The sequence below is a fragment of the Oryctolagus cuniculus genome, chromosome 7 (assembly GCF_051225735.1).
Source record: "Oryctolagus cuniculus isolate XC-2025 breed Fujian yellow rabbit chromosome 7, ASM5122573v1, whole genome shotgun sequence".
Classification (NCBI taxonomy): domain Eukaryota; kingdom Metazoa; phylum Chordata; class Mammalia; order Lagomorpha; family Leporidae; genus Oryctolagus; species Oryctolagus cuniculus.
Window position 1 is genome coordinate 86,236,808 of NC_142873.1, and position 14,779 is coordinate 86,251,586.

At 43.3% G+C, this 14,779-nt stretch overlaps 1 long non-coding RNA gene across 4 annotated transcripts in view; it reads left to right on the forward strand.

The window, feature by feature from the left end:
• LOC149125639 (uncharacterized) overlaps positions 1-14,779 on the forward strand; it is a 56,422-nt gene that overhangs the window by 35,033 nt on the left and 6,610 nt on the right. For 2 of the 4 annotated variants that reach the window (XR_016237216.1, XR_016237217.1), the window contains exon 2: positions 13,050-13,274. This is a non-coding gene — a long non-coding RNA (uncharacterized LOC149125639). Of the gene's footprint in view, positions 1-12,371; positions 12,466-13,049; positions 13,275-14,779 lie in introns of all 4 variants that reach the window. The other 2 variants (XR_016237218.1, XR_016237215.1) reach the window with 2 other exon arrangements.

The window sequence follows — 14,779 nt, forward strand, 5'->3', positions numbered from 1 at the left end:
ATGAAAGTCTAACTTGTGCCATTCTTTGGTTATGTGGCCTTGTGTAAAAGGATTATTTAACACCTCAGAGTTTCAGTTTATTGATTTGCAAAAAAAAAAAAAAAATCTGTATGTTACTATCTACAACAAGGTGAGGTTTTGAGGAATAAATGAGAAAATATGTCTTAGTCCATTTAGGCTGCTGTAACTGACACAGCACGGGCTGAGTGGTTAACAACAGGCATCTCATTCTCAAGCTTCTGGAGGCAGGGACATCTAAGCTCAAGATCCCGGAAAATTCTGCCTGTGTTCAGGACCCACTTCCTGGTTCACGGAGGGTCGTCTTCTCCCTGTGTCCCACCACGGCCCAACAGGCAAAGGAGCCCACTGGAGTCACTTTTCTAAGGGCTCTAATCCCATTTATGAAGTCTCTGGCCTCATGACCTAATGACTTCCCAGGGGCCCAAACTCCAAACACCATCACACTGGGGTTTAGGTTTCAACAAAAGAATTCTGGAAGGACACAAATTTTCGGTGTAGAGCAATATGCTTCCAAATATTTGCAAACTCTACCACCGAAATGAAGGGTTTTCATGGGAGATCATCATAGATCTCTGCCATAACCTATAAAACATAAACAAACGAGTCATTAAGACCCACATGGCATCCTTTATTAATGTCTGAGACTACAATAATGAGGAATACCACAAAATGTCTGCAAAATATGTCATTTTAATTTGTTTAAAAAACATAGCAGTTTCCTATGAAATACTAGGGCTAGAGCTAAGACATATTTAGAGTTACAGGAACTCCTTCCCCTCTAGGCCGTGACAAGAACAAAACGACAATTTCTATTTTAGCACATGGGGAATTTCTTCTTGTTGTTGTTTAAAAGGATTTTATATAATTTTTTTTGAAAGTCAGAGTTACACAGAGAGAAGAGAGGCAGAGAGAGAGAGAGAGAGTTCTTTTATCCGCTGGTTCACTCCCCAGATGGCTGCAATGGCCGGAGCTGTGCCAATCAGAAGCCAGGAGCCAGGACTTCCTCCGGGTCTCCCTCATGGGTGCAGGGGCCCAAGGACTTGGGCCATCTTCTACTGCTATCCTAGGCCATAGCAGAGGGCCAGATCAGAAGAGGAGCAGCCGGGACTAGAACTGGCATCCATATGGGATGCCAGTGCTTCAGGTCAGGCCTTTAACCCACTGCACCACAGCACTGACCCCAGATTTTATATTTCTTAAATGAAGCTATCTTTAGCCTAAGCACTAAAGAGCCTCCTTCAAAAAATTTTGATAAAAACGCGATCACTAGGGCCAGCATTGTGGTGTAGCAGGTTAAAGCCTTGGCCTGCAGTGCTGGCATCCCTTATGGCCCCTTATGGGCCAGCTGCTCTACTTCTGATCCACCTCTCTGCTAATGTGCCTGTGATAAGCAGCGCTCACATGGGAGACTCAGATTAAATTTCATGTTGGAGAATCAGAGGCCATTCTTATCTGGGGAATCAGAAAAGAGTTAATGAAGGAGGCGAGTGTTTGAGCTAAACTTTGAAGCTGAGTTGCTTTGGACATGTGTAGTAAGGAGCGATTCATAGAATTCAAGGCCAAAGCACAGATCTGGAAAAAGGTAAGGAACATGCAGGTGCAAAGAGGAAAAAAAGTTGAATTCCAGGACAAAGAAAAAAGGTATATAATATGTTGGATATCTTGGAAAGATCATTGAGTTGGTTTAAAATGAGGGTGATGTGCTAGTTCTTTGTTTCAAAAATTTGTATTATTTTTCCACATTTTAATGTTTCTGAAAGCAGAAAAATCTTATACTCAATATGGACAGTTAATATAATATTTCCTTATCACCTAGAAAGAGGTTATTGAATCAATGATATATTCACAATTGATGGAGATAGTTTAATATTTCATAATCATATAATCTTTTTCATGCCCCCATATAAGCTACTTTTCAAGTTATTTAGTGAAATAAGTAAAATTGTCTAGATAAATACTTATTGCATAGTGTTCTCTGTAAACTTACTATATTTGTAAAAATAGAATTGTACAAGTTTTTTTTTTATCTTTTATTTAATGAATATAAATTTCCAAAGTACGACTCATGTGTTACAATGGCTTCCCCCCCATACCGTCCCTCCCACCCTAGAATTGTACAAGTTTGATAGGCAATGAAAAACTATTGAAGATTTCAAAAAGAAGAAATTTGAATCAGGTTGCTATTGTTTGGATGTGGTTTTCCTCAAAGGTTTATGTATTGGAAGCTTGGTCCCCAATGTGGTAACATTAAGAGGTGGCAGGACCTTTTTTTTTTTTCAATATTTATTTATTTATTTGAAAGATCAATGGAAAGAGAAAAGAAGACGCAGAGTTAGAGATTTCACTTCCCAATTGGCCATAACAGCAAACTCTGAACTAGCATGAATTCAGGAGCCAGGAACTCCATCTGGGTCTTGCACATGGAGATCTTCCACTGCTTTTCCAGGCACATTAACAGGAAGCTGGATCAGAAGTAGAGTAGTCAGACCCAAAATGGGGCTCCAATATGGGCTGCCACACTAAAGGTGGTGGCTTAACCTGCTCACCACAGTGCTGGCCCCATGGTTGGACCTTTAAGAGGTGGGGTCTAATGGAGGTTTAGGTCTTGGAGGGGGGCCCTGTCCTCAGAAAGGATGAACATGGGTCTGTGGAACCCCAGTCTCTCTTTGGCTTTCTTCCTTACAATGTAATTGCCAACATTTGAAGCCATCTGCCATGAGGCCTTCATCGGGAGCCAAGCACACTTTAAAGCCATTGCCTTTAAAGTCCAGACTATGAGCTAAATAAACCTCTTTTCTCCCCAAAGTACCCAGCCTCAGGTATTTCATTATAGTCATGGACAAAGGACTACTACTGGCATCAACATTACCTGTCAGTAATATGAAGACTCAGTTGATTCTGGGAAACTATTGCAATAGTCTGAAGAGGTGTTAGTTATTTAAGGGCTAATCCAGGGCAGAACCCATGAAAGTGAATGGCAGGTGCTTTGCCTTAGAGTTGCTATTGACAGGGCTTGGGTATGATGGAGAGATAGTACCACTAATAGACAAAAGATGCAGAAAATGAAGCAAGTATGGAAGCAAAGCTGCTTGATTTGGGACATACTGAATTCAACTCAGCCATGAGGCAGGCCCACAATGGGATGCCCAAAAAACATTTAGAAATCTGTAACTTCACTCTGGAAGGAGATGATGCTTAAAGTATTTTAGAGTAATTTTCATTTAGGTGAAAATTGAAACCATGGATGTAGATAAGATTTTTTTTTAAGATTTATTTATTTATTTGAAAGGCAGAGTTACACAGAGAAAGAAGGAGAAGCAGAGAGAAAGGTCCTCCATCCGCTGGTTCACTCCCCAATTGGCCACAATGGCTGGAGCTGTGCTGATCGGAAGCCAGAAGCTAGGAGCAATTCCTCCAGGTCTCCAACGAGGGTGCAGGGGCCCAAGGACCTGGGCCACCCTCCACCGCTCTCCCAGGCCATAACAGAGAGTCAAATCAGAAGTGGAGCAGCCGGGACTCGAACCGGTGCCCACATGGGATGCCGGCACTGCAGGCTCTTACCCTTCAAGCCACAGCACCGGCCCCTGATAAGATTTTTTTTAATTGATTTATTTATTTTATTTGAAAGGCAGAGTTAGAGAGAGAGAAGAAACAGAGAGAGTGCCACGGCTCACTAGGCTAATCCTCAGCCTAGCGGCGCCGGCACACCAGGTTCTAGTCCCGGTTGGGGCGCCAGATTCTGTCCCGGTTGCCCCTCTTCCAGGCCAGCTCCCCACTGTGGCCCGGGAGTGCAGTGGAGGATGGCCCAAGTGCTTGGGCCCTGCACCCCATGGGAGACCAGGAGAAGCCCCTGGCTCCTGCCATCGGATCAGCGCGGTGCGCCGGCCGCAGCACTCCAGCCGCGGTGTCCATTGGAGGGTGAACCAATGGCAAAGGAAGACCTTTCTCTCTGTCTCTCTCTCTCTCTCACTGTCCACTCTGCCTGTCAAAAAAAAAAAAAAAAAAAAAAAAAGAAAAAAGAAAAAAGAAACAGAGAAAAACACACACACGAAGAGATTTTATTTTATTTTATTTTTTTTATCCACTGTTTCACTCCCCAAATGACTGCTAGGCTGAAGTCAGGAACCAAGAACTCCATACAGGTCTCCCATGTGAATGCCAGGGATCCAAACACTTGGGCCATCTTCTGCTGCCTTCCCAGAAACATTAGCATAGAGCTGGATTAGAGGTGGAGCAATCATGATGTGAACCTGCACTTGCAGGTGGTGGTTTAAGATTTTTTAAAAGACAAGAAGAGTGAGCAAAAGAGAAGAAGATGAAGAATGGAGACTCTAGAGAAAAACAACATTTAGACTATTAATTGAAAAGTAAACAAAGGAACCAGGGGGAAAAAGGACTTGAAAGTGTAGAGAACAAGAAAAAGGCCGAGGCCATGAATCCAAAGAGAAGCTGGTTAACAGTGCTAAGTGTATTGATTCCACGGGGACACTTTTATGGACACAAAGACAAATTGGTATGAAGATAGCTCTTTGTATACTTGCATTATCTTTGAATACCTTTTGGCATCTGGCTCCCATCTTTTTACTTCTTCCACTTCTTTCCTTTGGCAGCATTTTCTCAGCCCTTTCATTTCCACCTACATTTCTGTGGATACTTTAGTAGCTTTGAGAACTCTTCCCCCTGCCCATGTACTTGTAGGGGAACACAGAGCAGAGACTATCTGAGGCAGCCCTTTAGGGTAATCCTACGCTGATGCTTAATGATGTCAGAGAAAGAAATGATACCAAGCCTACCTGGGCAAGTCATGGGTGAGGGCCCTAGGTGCTTCCCTTTCAGGGAAATCCAAGTCATCATAATAATACCGTATGGTTTAGGATCTGAGCACAGGTTGCCTGGAGTCACTTACAATTTTTTGGAAAAGATGCTGCTGCCTCTCACATAAGAACTCTGCAGCCCCTCTCAGCTCTTCTCATTCTGTTGTTGTTTCTATTTCCATGGCATTGTATACAATAGTTGGTTCTTTCTTTACTTTGCCATTCAGGGTCCTTTGAATAAACTCATATCCATGGAAATCAGCTTAAAATTAGAGCAAGTTACTGCATAACTTATGTTGAATGCATTATATATTTGCAGACAGTGGCAGTCTTGTATTTGTCATAATCACATTTTCATGTGATAATGTATAATGCATCAATAGCCTGTTGGCAATGAATTTAGTTCTAGTGTGAAAATCACATAGGAATGGATTAGGTTTGGTTCTGATTTTCCTGCTAATGGGACTTGTGAGGTCTACATTCAGTACAGTGCTACATGCCTGGCTCTGTTAATGTGTCAGATTTAAGCATAAAAGCAGAATTGGCTTTAGTAAAAGCAAAGAACTTATCTGTTTACTGTTTTTTTTTTCATTTCTTGCATGCTTGTGTTGCATTTTTAATAATGGTTTTGATGATATTTCTTAAAATGCAGTTGTTAACTAAATCCAATGAAGACCTTTGAATGAGAATTACTAGAAGCTGCAAGGGTGCAAGAGATTATAGTTTGTTGGATCTGGGTTAAGACTTGGATATCCTATTATTATTTTTCTTTTTCTTTTTTAAAAGATGTATTTATTTATTTGAAAGTCAGAGTTACACAGAGAGAGGAGAGGCAGAGAGAGAGAAAGATTTTCCATCTGCTGGTTTGCTCCCCAGATGGCCACAACAGCTGGAGCTGTGCTGATCCGAAGCTTCCTCCAGGTCTCCCACGCGGGTGCAGGGACCCAAGGACTTGGGCCATCTTCTACTGCTTTCCCAGGCCATAGCAGAGAGCTGGATCAAAAGTGGAACAGCCAGCACCCAAACCGGCACCCATATGGGATGTCACCACTGCAGGAGGCGGCTTTCCCCTCTACGCCACAGCACCGGCCCCTATTATTATTTTTCAAACATTTTGTTTTTTGAGTAGCGGTGGGAGGAGGATTGGTTTTAAAGACATTTACTTAAAAGTCAGAGTAGGGAGGGGAAGGCAGAAGGGAGAGAGATCTTCCATCTGCTGGTTTACGCCCCAAATGCTTGTGATAGCCAGGTCTGGGCCAGGCTAAAGCCAGGAGCCAGGAACCCCATCTGGGTCTCCCACATGGGTAGCAGGGGCCCAGGTACTTGGGCCATCTACTACTGCCTTCCTGAGTGCAATAGCAGGAAGCTAGATTAAAAGCAGAGCAGTTGGAATATAAACCAGCACTCTGATATGGGATGTTGGCATGGCAAATGGTGGCTTAACCCACTGTGCCACAGTGCCAGCTCCGGGCCATCTTATTGCTAAATTTCCTTAATTTTCTAGTGTGCCCTGAAGTTTCATGACCACTTTTCATCTGGAATAAGTTAGAAAATTGAGCATAAGCAGGGAACTATCTAGTTAAAAACTTAATTAGATACATAAAATCTGCAATTACCTGCAGCTCATCTAGATACAAACTAAAATAGTTGAAGAAAGGCTTTAGAGGGTGGACAGATCTCTCTGAAAATTTGTGGAAGGATGGAGAGTTTTCAGAAAACTGAAAAAGAGCCAACATCTTATCTAAATATTTTGGAGGGAATAGAAGAGATCCAAGCAACTCAGGCTGTGTATTTAATTTCCATGACTGAAAAAAATACACATCAGTGGGAATATTCTCCTAATTTAGTGTGGTGAGTGAGCGACTGTCCTTCACCCCAACTTTAGGGAAATGGGCTGTAACTAGAGCGTGAGGGATTTGGGTTAGAATGTTAAGAGTTTTATGGCTGGGAGGAATATTGGAACAACTTCCTAAGAAATATTGTGCAATCTCTTTCTTTAGAGGTCTTTAAAAATAGGATAGATTTTCATGTCTGGCTTGAATCTGGTGCTGCCCAAAGGCCAAGGGCAGCCTGATTTTACGCCTCATGTGTATGTTCTGGAGATCTTTGAAGATCTATTTCCTCATGTCACATGTTGGAAACTACTTTTTAAAATATTCTTTCACTTTATGTGAATTTTGCTTTACAAAACAGTATCCCTATAGTGCTTTGCCTTTCATTGCATTTCCGTGGAAAAAAAGAATGGCTAGGCATATCCCTCCCACTCCACCTCCTTTTTTCTTTTGCTTCAGTACACTGTGTTTTTGGTCACATGTGTACACAACAAAGTTTAAATAAGTAGTCAGGAACCTTTTCTGGCAGACCTTGGTCGATCAACTCTATACCATCTATACAGAATGGACAATAATGGTACATGCAGGGAGGAGGCAGAGGGCCCAGAAGCTCTTGGCAGCTGTGCTGTCTGGTTAGAGAAGGAGGCAAGTTACAGAGTTTGGACATTCAGTTCTGAGCTGTTATTCCTGAGTCAACAGGATTTTAATTATGTATGTGGCCTAGAAGAGACGTTTACGCAAGAGGAACATATTGTTGTCGAATGTGTTTGGGATTTACTCATGGTTCAGAATTGGAAGGAAGCCGAAGTCATTTCTGAAGGTACGTAACCGAACTAAAGGAACATGGAATAATGATAGCCCTCTGAGCGCAGGAAAATCACCATCATCCCTGACTTCTTCCCATTCCTGCTTCCTACTCCACTCATTCCTCTTCTTTTATGGTTATCCTTTTCACACTACATTCATTCATTTGAAATCACATCATTTGGGCAGAAATAAAGGATGCGTTAAATATACCTTTATCTTTAAGCATCTTTTTCTCCTGTCATGATGTTGAAGTCACTTAGAGTTTTTGTTTCTAAGTTCACTGTGACCTTTTATGTATTTTAGACTAGCTTTGGAAAAAGTTAAAAATTTACTGCATTGAACTGAGGTGCTGTGTGAGGCATAGAAAGCCTGTTCTCGGTAATGGTGGGTAATAATTTCTTTTGTATGGTTGGATTAGATGGGATCAAGAGGCCTGCAGTAGGCAAAGAAATTAGCTTTTGGGCCGGCGCCGCAGCTCAATAGGCTAATCTTCCATCTTGCAGCGCTGGCACACCGGGTTCTAGTCCCGGTTGGGGCGCCAGATTCTGTCCCAGTTGCCCCTCTTCCAGGCCAGCTCTCTGCTGTGGCCTGGGAGTGCAGTGGAGGATGACCCAAGTGCTTGGGCCCTGCACCCCATGGGAGACCAGGAGAAGCACCTGGCTCCTTCCTTCGGATTAGCTTTTGGGTTGGCGCTGTGGCGTAGCAGGTAAAGCTGCCGCCTGCAGTGCCAGCATCCCATATGGGCGCTGGTTAGAGACCCAGCTGCTCCACTTCCGATCCAGCTCTCTGCTATGGCCTGGGAAAGCAGTGGAAGACGGCCCAAGTCCTTGGGCCCCTGCACCCACGTGGGAAATCAGGAAGAAGCTCCTAGCTCCTGGCTTCGGGTCAGTATAGGTCTGACTGTTGCGGCCAATAGGGAGTGAACCAGCAGATGGAAGACCTCTCTGTCTGTCTCTCCTTTCTCTGTGTAACTCTGACTTTCAAATAAATAAAAAAGAAATTAGCTTTTCTTAGAGTAAGCTTTTCTTCCTGGGACTGCATTGATTGTTTGATTCATTCATTCTGTATTTTCTAAGCACTTACAATGTGTCAGCTATATTAACCATCAGTACACCTACAGGTATACTCATTTTGTTTTAACTTGTTTTCTTAGTGTGCCTTTGTTTAATTTACCTTCTGCATACACATCCAGGCATGCTGCACTATAGAATGACATTTTCTACTTTCAATAGCTAATAGTGATCAGGCATTTACCAGACATTCTCCTCAAGACTTTTTCTATATTGTGTTATTTAATTTCCTTAGTACACAACCTTATGAGGTAGACCTTATTAGTAACCTCCTTTAAATTGAAAGGAGCCAAGTACAGGCAGGAGAGGTATCTTGCACAAGGTCACATACCTAATGAGTGAACCCAGGCTGTGAGTCTTTGAGCCTTTGTTCCTAATCCCATGCTGTCATGCCTCCCAGCATTGTTTATTCCATGAGTTTTTTTTTTTTTTTTTTTGACAGGCAGAGTGGACAGTGAGAGAGACAGAGAGAAAGGTCTTCTTTTGCCGTTGGTTCACCCTCCAAAGGCCGCCGTGGCCGGCGCACCGCGCTGATCCGATGGCAGGAGCCAGGTGCTTCTCCTGGTCTCCCATGGGGTGCAGGGCCCAAGTACTTGGACCATCCTACACTGCACTCCTGGGCCATAGCAGAGAGCTGGCCTGGAAGAAGGGCAACCAGGACAGAATGCAGCGCCCCGACCGGGACTAGAACCCGGTGTGCCAGTGGCCGCAAGGCGGAGGATTAGCCTAGTGAGCCACGGCGCCGGCTATTCCATGAGTTTTTGATTTAAATGTTTTCTTTAGGTGCAAATTCTCAAGACAGCCTTTATGCCTCATTAAATTGTCATTTTTACCTTTTGTTTTCATCTCTTTTGCCTCCTTGAAAAATCCTTCTATAGTTGTTTTTTTTTTTAAGAATACAATGAACTATTTGAATCTTCAGTGACTTCAGATTTTGCAATACTTTCTTTTTTTTTTTTTTTTTTTTTTTTTTTTTTTGACAGGCAGAGTGGACAGTGAGAGAGAGAGACAGAGAGAGAAAGGTCTTCCTTTTTGCCGTTGGTTCACCCTCTAATGGCCGCCGCTGCAGCCGGCGCACCGCGCTGATCCTGGCAGGAGCCAGGAGCCAGGTGCTTTTCCTGGTCTCCCATGGGGTGCAGGGCCCAAGCACCTGGGCCATCCTCCACTGCACTCCCTGGCCATAGCAGAGAGCTGGCCTGGAAGAGGGGCAACCGGGACAGAATCCGGCGCCCCAACCGGGACTCGAACCCGGTGTGCCGGCGCCGCAAGGTGGAGGATTAGCCTATTGAGCCACGGCGCCGGCTCGCAATACTTTCTTAAATGCCATCTTGGTTCTCTTTTAAAGCCTTGTAATATAATCAAATAGTACATTTGAAAAGTTAATATAAAATAAACCATTTTAGGATATAAACTGATGTTTTGCTCTAATGCCCATATAGATAAAAATAATTCTTGGTGCTTTGAGTAACTATGAACACTAAAAAACCCCGTGAGAGTCTTTGGTGAAGTGAAGAAAGATGCAGAATGTACCTTAGTGTGCACAGCATTGGTTTTCTCCAGCTTAGTAAGAGATTACAATACAGTTTTCATCCAACCTGGAAATGACTACTATGATTTTTGTAAGGTGAGAACTCAAATCATGTTTCTTTAATGCCAGTAATACTGTCTTGAAAAACTTCCTTTTGAAATGAGCCAGATCTACCAAACCAACATATCATCTTGGAGCAATTAAAGGTTTTATGGTTTCCCCCTCTACAATCTTATTTCCAGCTGACAGGTTTTGAAGGTTCCCCAAGGATAACCGTTTGGCAGATGTCATGTACCTTTTAATATAGGGTTTGTAAAAAGCAAATGATGACTTTGTTAGAACCTGGGACTCATGGTGGGCTTTATTTTATACATCCCAGAGTTGGCATCTAAATTAGTGGGGACACTTAGAAGCCAGGTTTATCCCTTCATATCCTCGCTCTGCCACTTGCTAAATAGCTATGCAATCTTGGACAAGTTACTTAAACTCTTAGAGCCTTGGTTTTGGCTTCTGCAATTTGGGAATACCAACAGCATCCATCTCATAGAGTTGTTATGAGATGAGATAATCCATGTAAAGCACAGGGCAGAGTGCCGGACCCAAAAGAAACAGCCAATAAATGTTACAGCTTACCAATCCCAATGGTGGTGAAATTTAAGGCATCTCATGTTGAGCTCAATTCTTTTACAAGACCTTCATAGAACTTGCTATTCATACTTTAATTCATAGTTTCATAATACTAGTGCCCTCTAAGTTTTTTAGTATTTTTCGTTTACTCAAAGCACAATGATTGTTTTTCTCTATGTGGATGTGAGAGGAAAAAGTCATTTTCTATTCTGAAACTATTTACTCTGCATTAACCTTTACAAACATGGGGTCGGCTCTGTGGCATAGCAGGTAAAGCTGCCACCTGCAATGCCAGCATCCTATATAGATGCCGGTTGGTGTCCTGGCTGCTCCACTTCCAACCTATCTCCCTGCTAATGGTCTGGGAAAAGCAGTAGAAGATGGCTTAAGTACTTGAGTCCCTGCCACCCATGTGGGAGATCTGGATGAAGCTCCAGGCTTTGGCACCCATCCCCAGCTGTTGTGGCATCTAGGGAGTGAACCAGTGGATGGAAGATATCTCTCTCTCTTTCTCTCTCTCTCTTTCTCTCTCTCTCTCTCTTTCTCTCTAATTCTGACTTTCAAATAAATAAATAGACTTCTAAAGGAAAAATTTTTTACAAAGCTATTATACTGCTTTGGCCATATTAGAAGTTTTTTATAGTGAATCAAGAGTACAAACGGACTGTTTTTGACACTTGGCCTCTGCAAGCAGGGTCTACAGGAGCTGGTAAGTAAAGACACATGGGCTCTGGGTTGGCAAAGATTAAAGGGGCCTAGATGAAGGGAGGAAGCTAGTTCTGTGATGCCTAAACTATGTTGGCCAAACCTGTTAACCCCGATCATAGGCATTATCTGCAAATAATGATTCCCTAGTCAAGTAAGTTGGGAAAGTCCTGGGTTTTAAGTTAAACACGGTTAAAAGCCTTTCCTTATTGTAGAACTGCTCACTATGCAGCCTTAGTCTGAATTTCAGCCTTGCCTCTTTCTAGCTTTGTGACTTTATTTTCATCGGTTAACTTCTTCAACCTGTTTCCCCAACTGAAAAAAATGATAGTAATAGTATCTATTGGTTTATTATGAATTACATGAGGTAAAATTCTGTTCTGAGCCCACAGTAAGTACTATATAAATGCTGCTCTTACTAATGAGATGGAGGGAGCGTTGAAGCTGGTGCCATTTAATCCCCACTGCAGCCACGAACTCAACTGAAGTTTGTCTATACAATGGGGGCAAAATGCCACTTCCCTGACTCAATGTGAGAAACGCAACATACTTGAGAGATATTAAAAATGTAAGAGATGTATAATGAATGACAAGGATGATTATTCCTGCAATTTCCATTAATATCATTCACTAATACACACCGACCCTGTGTTGATGGCGTTGATTGTGAGGCCTGGACAAACTGAACATAAATATGTACAGTCTGCTCACTTCCCATTGTGTGGTGGAAACAGTGAGGAAGAGCTGGCATGGACCTGTGTCAGGGGCCTCTATTTCTCAGGTTAAAATATAAAGGATTCAGGCCTAGGGAGACAGGGATTGAGAGAGACTGGGGCAGTGGGATCATAGGGCAGAAGTAGCTCTCGCTAATTCTGTACTACTGCATTCAAATCAGATGCCACTAGTCAGATAAACATGGAATGTCCTGGGCTCAATGAAGATGGCTAAACTACTTTCTTTACTGTAGGAGCACTCAGATTCATTGATGCGCTACGGTGATGCTTCGGTACGCATTCAGAAGCTCTAGGAAAGGAATGTTGTTTGGAGCATTTCCCAAGCAGGTCATTTTCTTTTTTCCTCAACCAGCATCTTGAGAGAATGGAGTGCCTTCACACACACACACACACACACACACACACTGAGAACTGGCTGTGCAGTTATGCTGTCTTTTTGTCCACTTGGGTGCTTCATTCTCCCAGAAGGCTGCTGCTGGCCTGATTTACCATCCAGACTTCTCTACCATCAGCAGGATTCAGTCTTGACTTGTTTCTAGTGATGATGTAGCACATTTAAATGTACAATATGTTGATCTATAGAAAATAGCTGATTTTCACCTATGAAAATGACAGTTCCACGTAGTGCCAACTAATCTTAGGACAAAGACTGCAAATGCCATTTGAGTCCACTTGGTTCAGGTGTTCCTTCCTGCCACCTGAAGAAGGGCAGGACTGAGGGACTGGGTTCTCCCAGTTTGTAAAATATTTATGGAAGGCTTATTCTATACCTCAGACGATGAAGTCCATAGCAATTTTCCAGTAAAGTATTGCCTACCTCCCTCTTGGTTAAGCAATGAAATAATGAAAAACTTGCTGCAAAAAGTTTGAGGAAAATGAGCCAAAAAATGACATCTAAATTTTTCTTTCAGATCCTGGCTGCCACCAGCTGCACCATTTCCGAATGTTCCAGATGAATGGGTCAGCAGTTTCTAACCCCTCTGATTCTCCGGGGGCTCCTCCTCCCACAGAGTCTTGGCTGAGGTCAAACACAGGCTGCAGGCCCTGGAAATGAGCTCCTTGAAGACTGCAGGGAGGGGGGCTCCTAACCCACGTATACAGAGAAGACTGACTCCTGAATGGGACCACAAGTTAAAGTCAATGATTTATTATTTATCTCTCTTTTTAAAAAAAGATTTAATTATTTGCTTTGAGATTCAGAGTAACAGGAGGGAGAGAGAGAGAGAAAGAGAGAGAGAGAGAGAGAGAGAGAGAGAGAGAGAGAATCTCTATTCAGTTTGCTTCCTAGATGGTCACATTGGCCAGTGCTGGGCCAGGCTGAAGCCAGGAGCCAGGAACTTCATCCAGGTCTCTTACATGGGTGGCAGGGGCCCAAACACTTGGGCTGTCTTCTGTTGCTTTTCCCAGGCCATTAGCAGGGAACTGGATTGGAAGTGGAGCAGCTGGGACACAAATTGGTGCCCATGCGAAATGCTGGCATCAAGGGGCTTTACTCATTATGCCATAACCCAGGCTCTATTTCTTATTTTTTAAGGATTTATTTATTTTTTAAAAGGTAGAGTCATAAAATTATAGAAAGAGAGAGAAATATTCTATTCACTGATTTACTTTCCAAATGACTACAACAGTCAGGGCTGGGCCAGCCAGAAGCCAGGGGCCAGAATTTCCATCCAGGTCTCCCATATGGGTGGCAGGGGCCCAAGTATCTGGGCCATCATCTACTGCCTTGTCAGGTGCATCAGCAGGGAGCTGAATAAAAAGTGGAGCAGCTGGGACTTAAACCAGTACTCATGGGATACTGGTGTAGTAGGTGGCGCTTAACTCACTTCACCACCAATGCAGAGCCCTCAGTGATTAACATCCGTACACTCATCTATTGTTTCCTTCTGTATATTGTTATAGAATGCTCAGAAATGTACTAGGTTGACTGCTAAATTCAGGATAAAACAGTAGACAGGATAGATTCTCAGAGTCCAGTGACAGAGGCAGAGGTCAGCAAGCACTTATAATTGAGTCCATTGGCCAGGGTGCTGCCAAGTCAAGGAAGGCGAAATGAAGAAAACCACATGAACAAAGGGATGACCGAGCATGTGAAGAATCAGGTACTCCTTGAGGGGGCAGACATCTAGCCCAATAGTTCAGATACCCATGTTCCACATTGGAGTGCTTGTGTTTGATGGCCAGCTCTGGCTCCTGACACTAGCTCCTGTCTAATGCAGACCCTGAGAGGCAGCAAGTGATGATTCAAGTAATTGGGTTCCTGCCTCCAAACCGGGAGATCTGGATTGCATTCCCAGCTCCTGGTTTTGGCCCAGCCAAACCCCAGCTGTTATGGTCATTTGGAGAATAAACCAGTAGGTAGGAATTTTCTCTGTGTCTGTCTCTCTATGAATGCCTGCCTCTCTCTCTCTCTCTCTCTGCCTCTCAAAGAAAAAAATAATAACCATTTTTAAAATTTATTTATTTGTTTGAAAGTCAGAGTTACAGAGAAGCAGAGAGAGAGAGAGAGAGAGAGAGAGAGAGAGAGAGAGAAAAGTCTTCTATCCGCTGGTTCACTCCCCAGATGGCTGCAACAGCCAGAGCTGACTGATCTGAAGTCAGGATCCAGGAGCTTCTTCCGGGTCTCCCACATGGGTGCAGG